The 14,368-nt window shown below is 39.3% G+C and overlaps 1 protein-coding gene across 5 annotated transcripts in view; it reads left to right on the forward strand.

Moving 5' to 3' along the window:
- Window positions 1-14,368, forward strand: part of CHCHD3 (coiled-coil-helix-coiled-coil-helix domain containing 3) — a 274,616-nt gene that overhangs the window by 26,941 nt on the left and 233,307 nt on the right. The window lies entirely within an intron of this gene.

The raw sequence follows: 14,368 nt of genomic DNA on the forward strand, positions 1-14,368 counted from the left end.
GTTTTCTTTTTCATGTGATTGCCAACTATCTGAAAAAATGGGATGTTTCAGATTAATGTTTTGGGGAAGGCTGATATGATCTACTTGACCCTGATTTAACATGAATAGTAGCAGTAGGTGGTTCTTCACCACGGATCTGATTGTTATTAGGGTTTCTTCAGAGACTCTGGAATAGCAAAAGCATTGCATTTGATTTCTCCTCACTTATCCTGCAACTAGCTGAGTGCTACCCTGTGTTTCAGTCCAGAGCTGGATCAGTAGGTCTTTCCAAGTATGAGTGGGAGGACTTACTAGGCCAGAGAAAGCCAGAGTACTCAGGATTTGGTAGGAGATTTTTCCCACTAGTTCCAAATAGGGCCCCCAGCCTTCCTGTGCGTGACCCAAGAGGTTGCTCAGAAACCTGTTAAATAAATGAATGCCCAGCACCTGTGGTTTGGTGGAAGGAACATGGATATTGATAGATGTTGAAGTCCTGACGTGACTAAAGCCTGGACTTCAGCTCTGCCCCTTATGGTGTGTCTGACCTGGGGGCAGTGTGTTCAGCCTCTCTGAACCTCAGCTTTCTCTAATTTGTGAGGCCTGAGAGTGGCAGGAGAGGCATGCTAGTCACTGTTTGTTGGGCAATCCCCCATTATTGGGCAAAGGCACTCAGAATGCGTTTTCCTAAAGAAATAATGGATGCAGCTGAAAATAGTGTTCTTAGAGTAATTCGTCAGGCTTATAATGGATTTTTGGGTTAACCCAGAAGCCCAGATGCCATTTCACTTTTTTATGATGAATTTACATTAAGCTTTGGCACCACTAAGGTGTTGGCACCTTCCCGTAGCTCGCAGTCAAGATCGGCTCCTTTGTACAAGGTTTCTTTCTGGCTTGTGAGAGGGCTTACAATGCTTCACTTTGGATTCCACCATTTGGGGTCAGGTCTTGTCTCTATGTAGGTCTGGTTCAAATAAACAAATGAGTGTGTATGTGTGTGTGTGTATGCGCATGCAAACGTGTGTGTGTATTCATCACCTATGAAAATAACATGTCAACCACAAATACATTTGCATGGACATTTATACATTGTATTTTATTTTTCTTATGTATGTATGTATGTAGGCTCCATGCCCAGGGTGGAGCCCAGTATGGGGCTTGAGCTCACGACCCTGAGATCAAGGCCTGAGCTGAGGATGCTTAACTGAGTGAGCCACCCAGGCACCCCTAAAAACTTTTTTTTTTTTTTTTAAGATTTTATTTATTTGTTTGAGACAGAGAATGAGAGACAGAGAGCATGAGAGGGAGGAGGGTCAGAGGGAGAAGCAGACTCCCTGCCGAGCAGGGAGCCTGATGCGGGACTCGATCCCGGGGCTCCAGGATCATGACCTGAGCCGAAGGCAGTCGCTTAACCACCTAAGCCACCCAGGCACCCCCATTTTTTTTTTTTAAGATTTTATTTATTTGACAGAAACACAGCGAGAGAGGGAACACAAGTAGGGGGAGTGGGAGAGGGAGAAGCAGGCTTCTCGCTGAGCAGGGCACCTGATGCGGGGCTCGATCCCAGGACCCTGAGATCATGACCTGAGCCAAAGGCAGACGCTTAATGATCGAGCCACCCAGGCACCCCTCCTAAAACATTTTAATTTGTAGTTACTGAAGTCTCCTTGCAGAATAAGCTCTTGTCAGAGGCAAATGTTTTTTGTGTCATTTGCTCTTGTTCCCAGGGCTGGTGTGCCTATACAGTGAAGTGAAGGGGATTTACTTTTATAATAGTTTTACTATATATTTATTTTTATAAGTACATTTACTTTTATAATAGTTTAAATAATTTTGGTTGGCTTCTGTTTATTCACTTTTCCAAGTGTGATAGTGGTGGCCTTTTGTTTTTGTTTTCCTCTTTCAGGAGTATTAACTATGGCATTTCTCCCCATTCTACTAGGAGGGAGGATTTAGCACATGTACATGGAACTAATTTCATGCCATGTCAGGCCATTTCTCAGGGACGGTCAGAGCCCATCAAGGCTGTGTTGCAACATTACTCGGGCTTTGGGATCAGTTAGTCCTGAATCTCCATGGGCAAGTCACAGCAGTCTCCTCACCTATAAAATTGGGTACTGGGATGCCTGGGTGGCTCAGTCGGTTAAGCGTCTGCCTTTGGCTCAGGTCATGATTCCGGGGTCCTGGGATTGAGCCCCGCATCGGGCTCCCTGCTCAGCGGGGAGCCCGCTTCGCCCTCTCCCTCTGCCGCTCCCCGTGCTTGTGCGTTCTCTCTCTCTCTCTCTGACAAATAAATAAATAAAATCTTAAAAAAAAAATTGGGTACTAATTACCTCAGGAGAACCTAATGCCCCAAATATTATCTAATAAATAGAGACTATTTAAATTATTGGCTTGCTGATTGAAAATGAGAAGAGCTGACTTTTATCTCAACTTTATTACCAGCTAGCCTTTTTTTACACTGGATAAGTTTGTTTATTTCTCTGGGCTCTAGTGTTATCTGTCAAATGGTGGAATGGACTCTTATCTTTGAGATTCCTTGGATAGATAAGAACCATTTTCATTTGTGTTTGTGTGTTGACACTGTTACCTGGGGAAACATTTTTTGAACAAATGATTGAGTTTGCAGCTGTGTATATCTCCACTGGAGTCATAGTTACATAATTAGATATAGTTACATTGTAATTATGAGCTTATATGTATATGTCTGTGAACATTTATAAATGAAAATTGTCTTTTTTTGAAGTTTCTTCCCAAGCAGTCTGAAATATGTCTAAAAATTCACTCATATTAACGAAAGCACTTGTGATGAGCACTGGGTGTTATATGTAAGTGATGAATCACTAAATTCTACCCCTGAAACAAATATTGCACTATATGTTAACTAATTGGAATTTAAGTAAAAACTCGGAACAAACGAACAAAAAAACTCTAAAAACAAAAAAGAAAATTCATTCATACATATACGTGTGTGTATGCCTAGATCTGATATATAAAATTTAAAAGTTAGATAAAAATACATAGTAATGATCAAGGTACAAGAATATGTATTTTTTTTTTTAAAGATTTTATTTATTTATTTGACAGGGAGAGAAGAGCAGGGGGAGAGCGAGAAACGGGCTCTCCGCAGAGAGCGGAGAGCCCGATGCAGGAATCGATCCCAGGACCCTGGGATCATGACCTGCCGAAGGCAGGCACTTAACCAACTGAGCCACCCAGGCACCCCAAGAATATGTATTTTAAAAGATCTCCTACTTTAAAAATTATTTATATTTCATTATTTGGATGTGATGCTCAGAGTAACTCGGCCAACAATGACGAAAATGCTATTGGCATCTTCTAGGTTTAAAAAAGTCACTTTAGAGAATTAGGGAAAAATAGTAATTAGAAGGGTACTGTCAAGGTTGGTGGATGTTAATTTAACATAGCAGCTGTGTTTTGCTTTGTGGGGGGGCATGTGTGTCTTATGTCCCCCCGCCCTGCGGTTTGCCGGCCTTGTTGTGAGCCGGGAGCATGTTATAATGGAGATAGATATTACTGCCTTCTGAAATGCAGCCTCAAGAAGTGGCCGCTTGAATGTTGCCACTGGCCTGCAAGAACCTCGTTAGTTCCTGGAGAAGTGAAAGCCGGTGGGTGTACTGTCCTTTGGGTTTCCAGCTTGGCCATGGTCTGTTTCTGAAGGAGATGTTCAAGAACGTAGCCCAGCCTTCTCCTCTGTGCTTGAAGTACTGTGATTCCTTGAATTGAAGGATACCATGAATTGTACGATACACCATTATATCATGTTCCACCAAGAAATAACCTTGACAATTAAGCTAATACAATGCTTTCTTCTCCATTAGCATGTTCGGTTTATGTTTATTGCAAGAACATAGATTAAAAAGGAAAACTGAAGTGAAATGAATTGGTCGTGATATTTTTGAAACGTATTCAGAGCCCAGGTGTGACTCACTTTCTGACTCTGAATTGTCCCTGTCAGTGTATTTCCACACGCTCTCACCCTCGGTGCCATTAAGATGTTGCATTTCTTACGAGAGTGCTTTTCTTTAGACTCCGTAGTTTCTCCTGAGCTGCCGACACTTGTTCTGCGTGTTTCGATGCTATTGCTTTCTCCATCTTACATAGACAGTGTCATGAACTCTGTTGTGACTGCCACCCAGCTCACAGCAAGAGTCAGAAGCTGTCGCTAATATCAGAGTGGCTGAAACGTGAACGGTGAGTATGTGTCTCACAATCAATGGAATACGGCAGCAGCGTACGAGCTTGTGAAAGGGACTTGGACCAAGAACTCACAGTCCAGAGGTTAATAGCGGAGGTGTGAAGTGTGGGATTATTTTTCTTTGTCCTAAATAGTTAACACTGCAGTTAAGGATATTGTTTCACATTCAGGCACTGTCATTCTCTAATCATTTTAATGTGCAGTGTGCTTTTCTTTCATGGGGAATCTTAATGGAGAGTTTAACCTGAAAAGATAGCCCTGTTCTCTCTGTCCTGTCCTGTTGAAACGCCTTCCAGACGTCAGAGTTTTGTATACATTACGGGGAATACAAAGATGAGTGAGGCTTTTGCTCTCAAGGTGCTGATGGTTAAATGAGAAATGGGAATAAACACAGCCAACAGGAGTACAGCTTAGTCTTGTGAGCCTCATTATTGGTGAGAAAGCATTTACTATGCTTCATATGCTGAAATAGTATAAGTAAGCCTCTGTCTTTTTTTTTTTTTTAACATGTAAGACCACCATAATAGTGCATGTAAATAAACTGAAAAATTTTGTAGGATAAAATTACTGGGCACTATTCCCTCTGGATTTATTAAGTTTAAATTAGTCTTTAAAAAGTTAACAAAATCATGTGTCTAAAGTGTGTAGCTAAGTGTATGATCCAGGATTGGATCTGAATCAGTTTTTTTGGACATGTGTGGACAACTGGCAAATTTTTTTTTTTTTTTAAAGATTTTTATTTATTTATTTGACAGAGAGAGACACAGCGAGAGAGGGAACACAAGCAGGGGGAGTGGGAGAGGGAGAAGCAGGCTTCCCGCAGAGCAGGGAGCCCGATGTGGGACTCGATCCCAGGACTCCAGGATCATGACCTGAGCCGAAGGCAGTCGCTTAACCGACTGAGCCACCCAGGCGCCCCAACTGGCAAATTAAATAAGATTGTAGTATTGTATGACTGCTGATTTCTTTTTTTTTTTTTTTTTAAAGATTTTATTTATTTATTTGAGACAGAGAGAATGAGAGACAGAGAACATGAGAGGGAGGAGGGTCAGAGGGAGAAGCAGACTCCCTGCCGAGCAGGGAGCCCGATGCGGGACTCGATCCAGGGACTCCAGGATCATGACCTAAGCCGAAGGCAGTCGCTTAACCAACTGAGCCACCCAGGCGCCCTGACTGCTGATTTCTTAATTTTGATCATTGAATTGTAGTTATGAAACAGATTGTCCTTGTGTTTCAAAAATCACTGGAATATTTAGGAGTGAAGGTCATCATGTTTGCAACTTACCGTCACGTGTTTCAAAAGAATGTGTGTGTGTGTATGTGTGTGTGTAGAGAGAGAGAGTAAATGTTAATTGGGGAATCTGGGTGAAGGGTACATGTAGATTTTTTGTAGTCTTGCAATTTTTCTGCAATTTTGAAACGATATCAAAATAAAAAGTTACAAAATTAAAAAATTTTGTTAAAATACCAGGTGTCCAGTACTTTAACATTGTATGAGGCCCTAGAGCAGATACATAACATATTTAAAAAAAAATTCCACTCCCTTGGCAGAAACTACAAAATGTCCGTACCTTGCCTTAAGAAATCTGAAACCCCCTCTTGCTTTGTGAATTTATGTATATTTTGAGGCTTGCTTGGGGAATATTTGCACATATGTTTTTATATTGTGCTGTTCTCTGCGTACTCCCATCATTATCATGTCTGAGAGGTTTTAAATTATTTTTAGGGGGACAATTTTTACACTTACCCTTTGGTAGTGAATTCCCAATGATTTATGAGTAGGTATTTTGTTGATTTAATTCAGAAAGGAGGTCTCCTCTTGTTACTTTCTCTTTTTTTAAAGATTTATTTATTTGAGAGAGAGAGTGGTGGGCGCACGCACATTAGCAGGGGGAAGGGCAGAGGGAGAAGGAGGGAGAGAACCTCAAGCTGACTCCCTGCTGAGCACAGAGCCTGTTTTGAGGCTCAGTCTCAGGACCCTGAGATCATGACCCGAGCTGAAACCGAGAGTTGGATGCTCAACCCACTGAGACACCCAGGCGCCCCACTCTTGTTACTTTCTGAACTGGCCCTTATGATCCCTGTTCCCCTCCTGCCCCTTTACCCTATACCTTCCTTGTCATCCTCTCCCCATTAGGCCATACTCGTCTTTAAAATCAGTAAAATACTGCCTCTTCCAAGAAGCCTTCCCTGATCATCCCTGTGGAACTCTGATCACTCCTTAACTCTTACCACACTCAGTTTCGCATAGTTATCTTACTGTTTTATGTTGTTCTCAGTGATGGATTAAAAATATTTTTGCTTTCTGGTCATTTAAAGGTATGTGTATATAGCCCATTGTTAGAATACTGGCAGGTACAAATTGCATTCTTTTTTTTCCTCCTGAATTTATACCCACAGCTCATGGCTGCTGTCTATGTAAGGTAGTTGTTCACTAATTGATTCTGAGTGTGTAACTCTTACTGGATCCAAAGCTAAAGCAACTGTGTTTGAGTTTTTGGATTATCTACATCTCTCTTCTTTTCCTTTTAACTTCCAACCTCTAAAGATTAAAGATTTCTTTTTTGGGCTTCCATTAGTTGAGATGATATTTTCATAATTTAGCCAATTCGCTTGCTGTTTTATATTCAGATATCATAGGTGGTTTTTTCCTACCTGTCATTAGATCTATGATTGTTAAAATGTGTGAATCATATTTGAACAAAAAAGTATTCCAACACAATTTATAAATGTGTTGTACTCTGTGGTAAGGATAAAATGATGAGACTGATTTTTGCTTGAGGATAAACCACATTTGCATCTTGAATATAACTTAATATTTTTCTTGTTGATTCAACTCAGGTAAGGTATCTTTTCTTGAGTGCCAAAAATTTAGATGATTATATAAAATAATGAGCTGTGGCTTTAAGTTTGGTTCATATCTTGTCATTTGGATTTTCCAGGATTATCTTTTCAAAAGAACCTGAGGACAAAATATTTTATAGGGTTAGGATTATAAAACTGTAAAATGTCCTCTTTTACCTTTGTCTTTACTCTGAAAACTTTTTTTGGTTACATCTTTTAGAGAAGTCATATTGACCAATATATGCTATTAACTTTGGTATCTTTACCATAATTTGGCATCATCTAAATTTGATTTGTGGTCTCTCATACATTATCACAGTCCAACAACTCTGAGCAATATTTGCAAAAGAGGGAACTGAGGCCCTGAGAGGTTAGATGACTTGCTTAGGCCACAGGCAACAACACCTGGATTTAAGCTTGGGTCTTGACGGCAAACTTTGTGCATTCTCCTGCATGACAAGGTCTTCACCGTTCTGTGCTGTGGTCTCCTTTGGGATTCTGGTGAAGTGTATGGAGCCATTCTCAGAATAATGTTTTTATAAATACATAGAATATATAGCATTACAAAGGAAACCAGTTATAACAACATTTTCAAGGTACTAAAGGACCCAAATTTGTAATATAGAAATATGGTTACTGATTATAAGCACACTAAATAAAAGGGTCTGGTGTTCTACTGTTACTTCACAGTAGTGATGAACATGAATGATAGTTTGAGATGTCTGAAACTATTACAATAGGTTATGAAAATACGATTTCTTCTGGTGACTAAATCACAGGTACTGGTTCTAATACTAATTGATTTTAGGCTATCATTCATAATCAAAGGAAATGCTCACGTTGATTTAGAGGTTAAAGTAAAGATGCATTTTTTTCTATCCAAATTTATGAAAACCTCAGAATCCCCAGGATAAGAACTGTATTAGACCATACTGTCCTTCATGCCAGTATACATTGTGTTACCTGCTGGTCTTGGCACGTATGGTTGAATAAACAAATTGCAGGACCAAAAATATATGCTAACGATAAAAGGCCTCATAAAAAAAGGAAGAATAATTAAGGCATCCATGTGTTGTGAAATTCTTGAGGGTAAACATTGAAGTTCACTTTAATTTAAAAGGTTAGAACCTATACTTGTAAATTATTTGTTTCTTTGGATTCTAGTCCATTCTCTACCTTCCTGTCCCCTAAAGGTACAACGATTATATTGGGGTTTGGTATTTTCTTCATTAAAAAGCGTTAGTCTCCTGTGTTTCAGCTCCTTTTGGGCAATTTGTTTTAATGAGGGTGACTGACTGTCAGAGAGCATTTCAGGGCTCCATCAGGTAATGACTGGGACGTGGGGCACAGACAGGAAGGACCTGAAGTGGAAAGGTAAAGAGCATTGAAATGGCATTGCTCTGCTGTGCATTAGGAAAGCCTGAAAAGGCTTGTTTTATCGCTTGCCACCTGGAAAGTCTGAACCTCTTGATCAGTTGTCAGACCCGACAGCTTGAGTGTATTGTAGTTGCTCAAGTAGTTACCTAAAGTCTAATTCTCCCGGTTCTTTTGTTAGTTAAATAGGACATAACCACACAAAACATTTTATTTCTTCCCTTAGGCGGGGAATAAGTAGGCTGTTTCTTCTTAAAGGTTAAGGCCCCTCCGACTCAGTTGTAGCTTCAGAGATAAAAAGTACCTTGGATGGTGTGCCAGGAAGACCTGTAGGTAGAGGGGAAAAGCCCCCTTAGCACATTTACCACTCACCAGGATTGCAGCCCTCCAAGACGCAAGAAGTTTGTGGCTCTGCTTGACCCAGGCCAGCTTCACGGGTCCCAGCTATGGAACGTGCGGGGCTCGCTGACAGAGCCCTCCTTGTCAGCCTCCTCTCCCTCCCATGGAGGGGGCTTGCACACCTGCACTGCTTCCTTCCCCAAGTCGGCCCTGCAGAAACATCTGTGACTTATCTTCTGCCACACACATTCTCTCCCTGTACTCTTACCAACTTTAATTTGTTATTTGTCTATAGCAGTTTGCAACAGTTTTTGGCCTGAGGTTTTATAACGAACTTTTGATTACAATAGGGCTGGAGAATGCCATTAACTCCTGATTATCTAAGGACAAATCTTTAAATTTGGCATATATACATTTTTTCTTTTAGTTTTTATAATGACTTTTTTTGTCTGTCTAACTGCCCCGTGCCCCCATTAATTTTTATTTAGCTATTTGTTTCCCATTAGGAAATTTCTAGAGCCCTAAAACATAAGCATTTATCCAATTATAGGGAAAGTTTGAAGGAATCCATGTCTGCTTAGGTTGGTATTTTGTACCATTCTAAAACACTGTTTCCCAACCGGGGACTTGAATGACTGTTTCGGAGAACACATTGCTATTAAAAGCTCTAATGGAGGATATTTTAATTTCTGTGAACAAATCAACCAGTAAAACAGTTATTTAAATATTTTCTTTGCCTGTCTAATGAGTTTTGTGATTGTTAGTGGAGATCAGGCAAATAGGCTTCAGTTCCTTGTTTGCTTTATCATACAGTTGGTTTATTACACGTACTCCCACCTGCCTTGGTGAGTAGACATTTAAGTAGTTTAAAATTTTTATTCATGGTCATGTAGTATTTGATTTATGCCCATAATGGATTATTGGTTAAAGTCTGGAAACATATGGGACACTGAAGATGAAAAGCAGGTTAATGAACATCATAAAAATGGTGATAGTTTTGAAAATTAGCTTCAGGATGCTTTTTGCTAGATTCATAAGCTGTATTCATTTGATAAAAATTCTCATAGCCCATTGAGGTGTGTCTAATATTTTAATACTAAATGTAAGAAGGGAAAAATATGGTGATTATTCAGTTTTGCTTTTAATTTATTTGTAATAAAAGCTATCCTCAAATTTATTACCATTTACAAATACCACCCTGAAATCTCTCTTGTCTTGTCATTTAGAAATAAAACACAAAAGGTCTAAAATTAAACAATTTAATTTACTTTAACCACTTTAAACAATTTAAATGCAAATGTAAGAATTTTGATCATTATGTCATAGAAGCATTTTTTTTGTCTGTTTTTGATACCATATTTAAAAATACTGTTGGTCCCTAGGGGTGCCTGGGTGGCTCAGTCGTTAAGTGTCTCCCTTCGGCTCAGGTCATGATCCTGGGGTCCTGGGATTGAGCCCCGCATCGGGCTCCCTACTCGGCGGGAAGCCTGCTTCTCCCTCTCCCACTCCCCCTGCTTGTGTTCCCTCTCTATCTCTCTCTGTCAAATACATAAAAATAAAATCTTTAAAAAAAATTAAATGAAAGTACTGTTGGTCCCCAAATATATGGTTTTACTTCTGAATTTTTTATTTCTTTTCATAAAGACTGGAACAAGTTGAATTCTATGATATACCGTAAACACTATAGAAAGATTATTATAATAAACTTTGTCATGATCTCAATAATTAGTAATTTAAAATCAAATGTTTTAGGGGTTCCTGGGTGGCTCAGTCAGTTAAGCGTCCAACTCGGGATCTCAGCTCAGGTCTTTGATCTCAGGGTCATGAGTTTAGGCCCTGTGTTGGGCTCCATGCTATGAGTGGAACCTACTTAAAATAAATAAATAAAATGTTTTAAACTTAAAATTACTTTATCATATAACACATAAATTACAGATTCTTTAAAAAATTACAAAAGAGTTAAGATTGTATTATTGAGAGGATTTGTATTTCTAGAAGCATTGAGCAAAAGCATTTGTATAGCAGGAAGAAGAGCTTTGGGAAGGGAAATGAAACGTCTCCCTAGTTTCTGCACCAGGGAGTGACTTTGTGGAAATGCGTACACGTTGGCACGGACCAGAGCCAGCTTGGAATGACTTCAGTAGTATATTGGCCCTGCTTGGTCCCTGTGTTACTGCAGAGTTGACTGTGATGATGAGTATCACCTAGCAAGGAAGCCAAGATCCCTACTTTTTTCTGGGGGTAAGGATGGCTGTCAGGAGGTAGCAAGTCATTTAAGGCTCCCTCAGAGGGTGTTCTCTTGGTGTTCAGCCTGTCCTGTGTGGCAAAGAGGTTTGAAAACAGTAACTGTAGGTGCTCAATAGTTTGAAAGAATCTTAGGGAAATGCAGAACTATGACTGCAGTGTGTAAGAGAAGCATTTTTAAGATTGTAAAATTATTAAGCATTGCTCATTAAAAAAGGGAAAAAATAGATGTGTTTCAACAGATCTTTCTGTTAAGTGAATATGTTTAAGTGGATTATGGTTCTACATTTACATCTTTTATGAAATTGGACATGTACTGGAAAAGGCCTCTGGATATAATTTGCATTTCTTAAGAATGTAGTAAATCAGTCACTGCATGCTTAAAATAATTATTTTCTTACAGAATTTTAACATTAATGCTAAAAACATTAGCAGCAGCTTTAATGTACTAATATTTTACAGAACTTATGCCCAAGCAAACTGTTTTGGACCTAAACTAATGTTTATTTTGTAGCTGATAGTTGAAGTCCCCTTAGGAATGTTAGCATATCAAAGGGAGCATTGAAGTGGTGCAGTTGTTTGTTTTGGACTTTAGGAATTCCTGAAAGTTAGCAGCCGAACACAGAATAGTGGAAGTGGGGTTCCTAGATGGTACACCCAGAATAGAATGATCACATTTGAGTTTTTTGTGTATGATTGGAGAGGGTGGGGAGATGGGGAAAATCAACTTGTGACAGAATCAATCCTTTTATTTCAAATGCTGCTTGGTGTATTTGCAAAAAAAAAAAAAAAAAAAAAATCTATAAAAAAGGAGGACTTAGGATTTGTTTTGGACCCTTGCTGCTATGTAGAGTGCTGCTTGAGAAGAGAGAAGGAAAGAATTTGAGAGCACGACTTTAAATAGTCAGATACTCCAACAAACTTCGGGCTAGCTGCAACATTTTTTTAGAAAGGTTTAACTTTCCAGAGAGGTGGTGGAAAGTTAGTGAATTATTAGTTTGCAGGCAGTATGATGATGTTAGACTCCTCTTGAACAGGAGGCAGATGGCAGGACAGAGCCTTGAAGAATTGCCAGGGTGGAAAAGGTAATTGGTAATTTCAATGAGTAATCTGTAAATTGCTGGTTACTTGAAATTTGAGGACTACATGTACAGGTCTTTAGGTAAAGTAGGCTTATGAGAGCTAAAATGTAATCTGATGAGGTACTGATATACATGAGGAGGAGATAGAATTCCCACAAAAATCCTGTGACGTGGTTACTTTTATGATACTTACTTTGCAGGCGAGGAAACTGAGTCACAGGGAAGCTAATACAACAAATGGTAGAGCCAGGTTTTAGATCTAGGCAATCCCTGATTCCAGAGCTGACTTTCTCAGCCTCTCTGCTGTGATGTCATGGGTAGAGAAGCGTAGGTTCAGAATTAGGTTAAGTGAAAGGAACATTAGAGATGATCTAATCCATGCCCCTCATTTTAGAAATATGAAACTGAGGCTCTTCTAAAGAGATTGAATAACTTGCTTAAATGACTGACTGACTCTGGAATGGACAAAACACCTGGGTTATTTTCCAGTTTCCTCCTCTTATGCGCATCTGGATGGGGAGACTTTCCTAGGACAAAGCCTAGGCCTCTGCCCTCAAGACTTCCAGCTCTTTTCTGGGATCTCAGCAGAGCTGGTTCTGAAGCGTCTCTTCCCTTCCCCTCCTCCCTGCTTCCCTCCCTCCCCTCCCCACCCATTCCCTTCTCAAGTGTGCATGTTTTTGAGACTGTCTTTGATTCTTTGAGGTCTGACAAAGGGTAGATGAGAACTTTGAATTTTTGCCGTGTTTGATCAGAATACATAGGGTAGAAGATAGGTTCCACTGTCTGATGGAGACCCTAAGTAACGATGGCTTAAAAAGTTAGAATTTTATTTCTCCCTCCCATTAATACTTTGGGTAATTTTGATGATTCCTTCGTATTGGGACTCAGGTTCCTTCTGTCTTATTGCTCTGCATCTCTAGGGTGTTTGCTTTATCTGTATGGTCCAAAATGGCCCCCAGCTGTCCTCCAACCTCTAGAAGCTTCACACACCATGTCCACGTACATATTCTTAGCCAGAACATGGTCATGAGGCTACACAACTGTGAGCAGGGCTGGAAAATGTGGTCTTTATTCTGATCAGCCACATGCCCAACCAAAAATTGCCCCTGTGGCATCCTGGGCTGTGTTAGTTGAAGTTCATAATTTTCTTTGCATTTCCAGGTGAGACTGGAAAAGGATGTAGTCAGGGTTTTAAGTGCTGAGAATGTGGGCATCCCTGAGGCACAAGTTCTTTTCAGAATAGAGCTGAGTAATGTTGGAATATTTTGGTTACAAAGACTTCACTTTGTCACATGTCTGAATTCCTGTTTGGATTTTAGTTATTCCTGATTTAGTAGTATGGATGAAAAATTGAAAAGACTTGATATTTTCAGTTTATATTCAAACTGTATAAACAGTATCTGAGGATTCCTCTGCAACTGTAAGGAATGAATAATTTAGTCTGATTTTCCTTTAAACCCAAATAAATAAGATGAAGATTAAACTCACAATAAAGCTACAGTATCTGTTACAGTGTCCTGTCATTTGTCATTGCTATTCTGTCTTGAAAGTTTTGTGAAAAGCGATCGTTTTGATATTTGTTATTGAGATACAGTTCCTACAAATAGATATTTAAAAGCTTTTTGTCTTAGCCAGTGATTGTAATGTGTATATGTACTAAGCAACTTAAAAAAAAATGAGTTTGCTACCTTGAATAATAGCTTTCGCTAGAGATGCTTCAGGCCATGAAACCCCAGTGAAAAGTTGTCAGATTCCATTTTAAGGAAGCAAGCAAAATTTTGATATGTATTTCCTGCTAAGTATAAATCTAATCAGCAAGCAAAGAACATTAAATGTTTTATTTTGCTAGTGGCAGCAAAGAATATAATGACAGATACAATAGTTTAAATTTATAGTTGAAGTTGTATTTTCTTTTAGCTTATGCCTCTGTGGAATAAAATAAATTGGACTCTGTCTGTCTCACAGCCAAAATGGACAATTTATAGAGTGATTTTCTAGAACATCCCCAAATGTAGTGACTCCGTAGTGGTAACTGCTGCATGTAGGAAATGGATCTCCATAGAGCTTTCATTATGTTGTGTTATTTGTTGCATGATGTAGAAAATCCTATCAGTGGTTATCTTTCATTCCTTTTATCTGACTTAGCTTAACCTCAGTTGATTGCTGAAGTCAGTGACTAAGAATTTTTCATCAGCTGTCCTTGATAACATGTTATCATTCATCATACTAGGGCCATTGGTATTATCAATTGAAAAATCTAAATGGAAGACAAAAAATTAAATGTTACTTG

The sequence above is a fragment of the Mirounga angustirostris genome, unplaced genomic scaffold (assembly GCF_029215605.1).
Source record: "Mirounga angustirostris isolate CCGP_5_RB_7025 unplaced genomic scaffold, mMirAng1.0.hap1 SCAF_12, whole genome shotgun sequence".
Lineage (NCBI taxonomy): Eukaryota > Metazoa > Chordata > Mammalia > Carnivora > Phocidae > Mirounga > Mirounga angustirostris.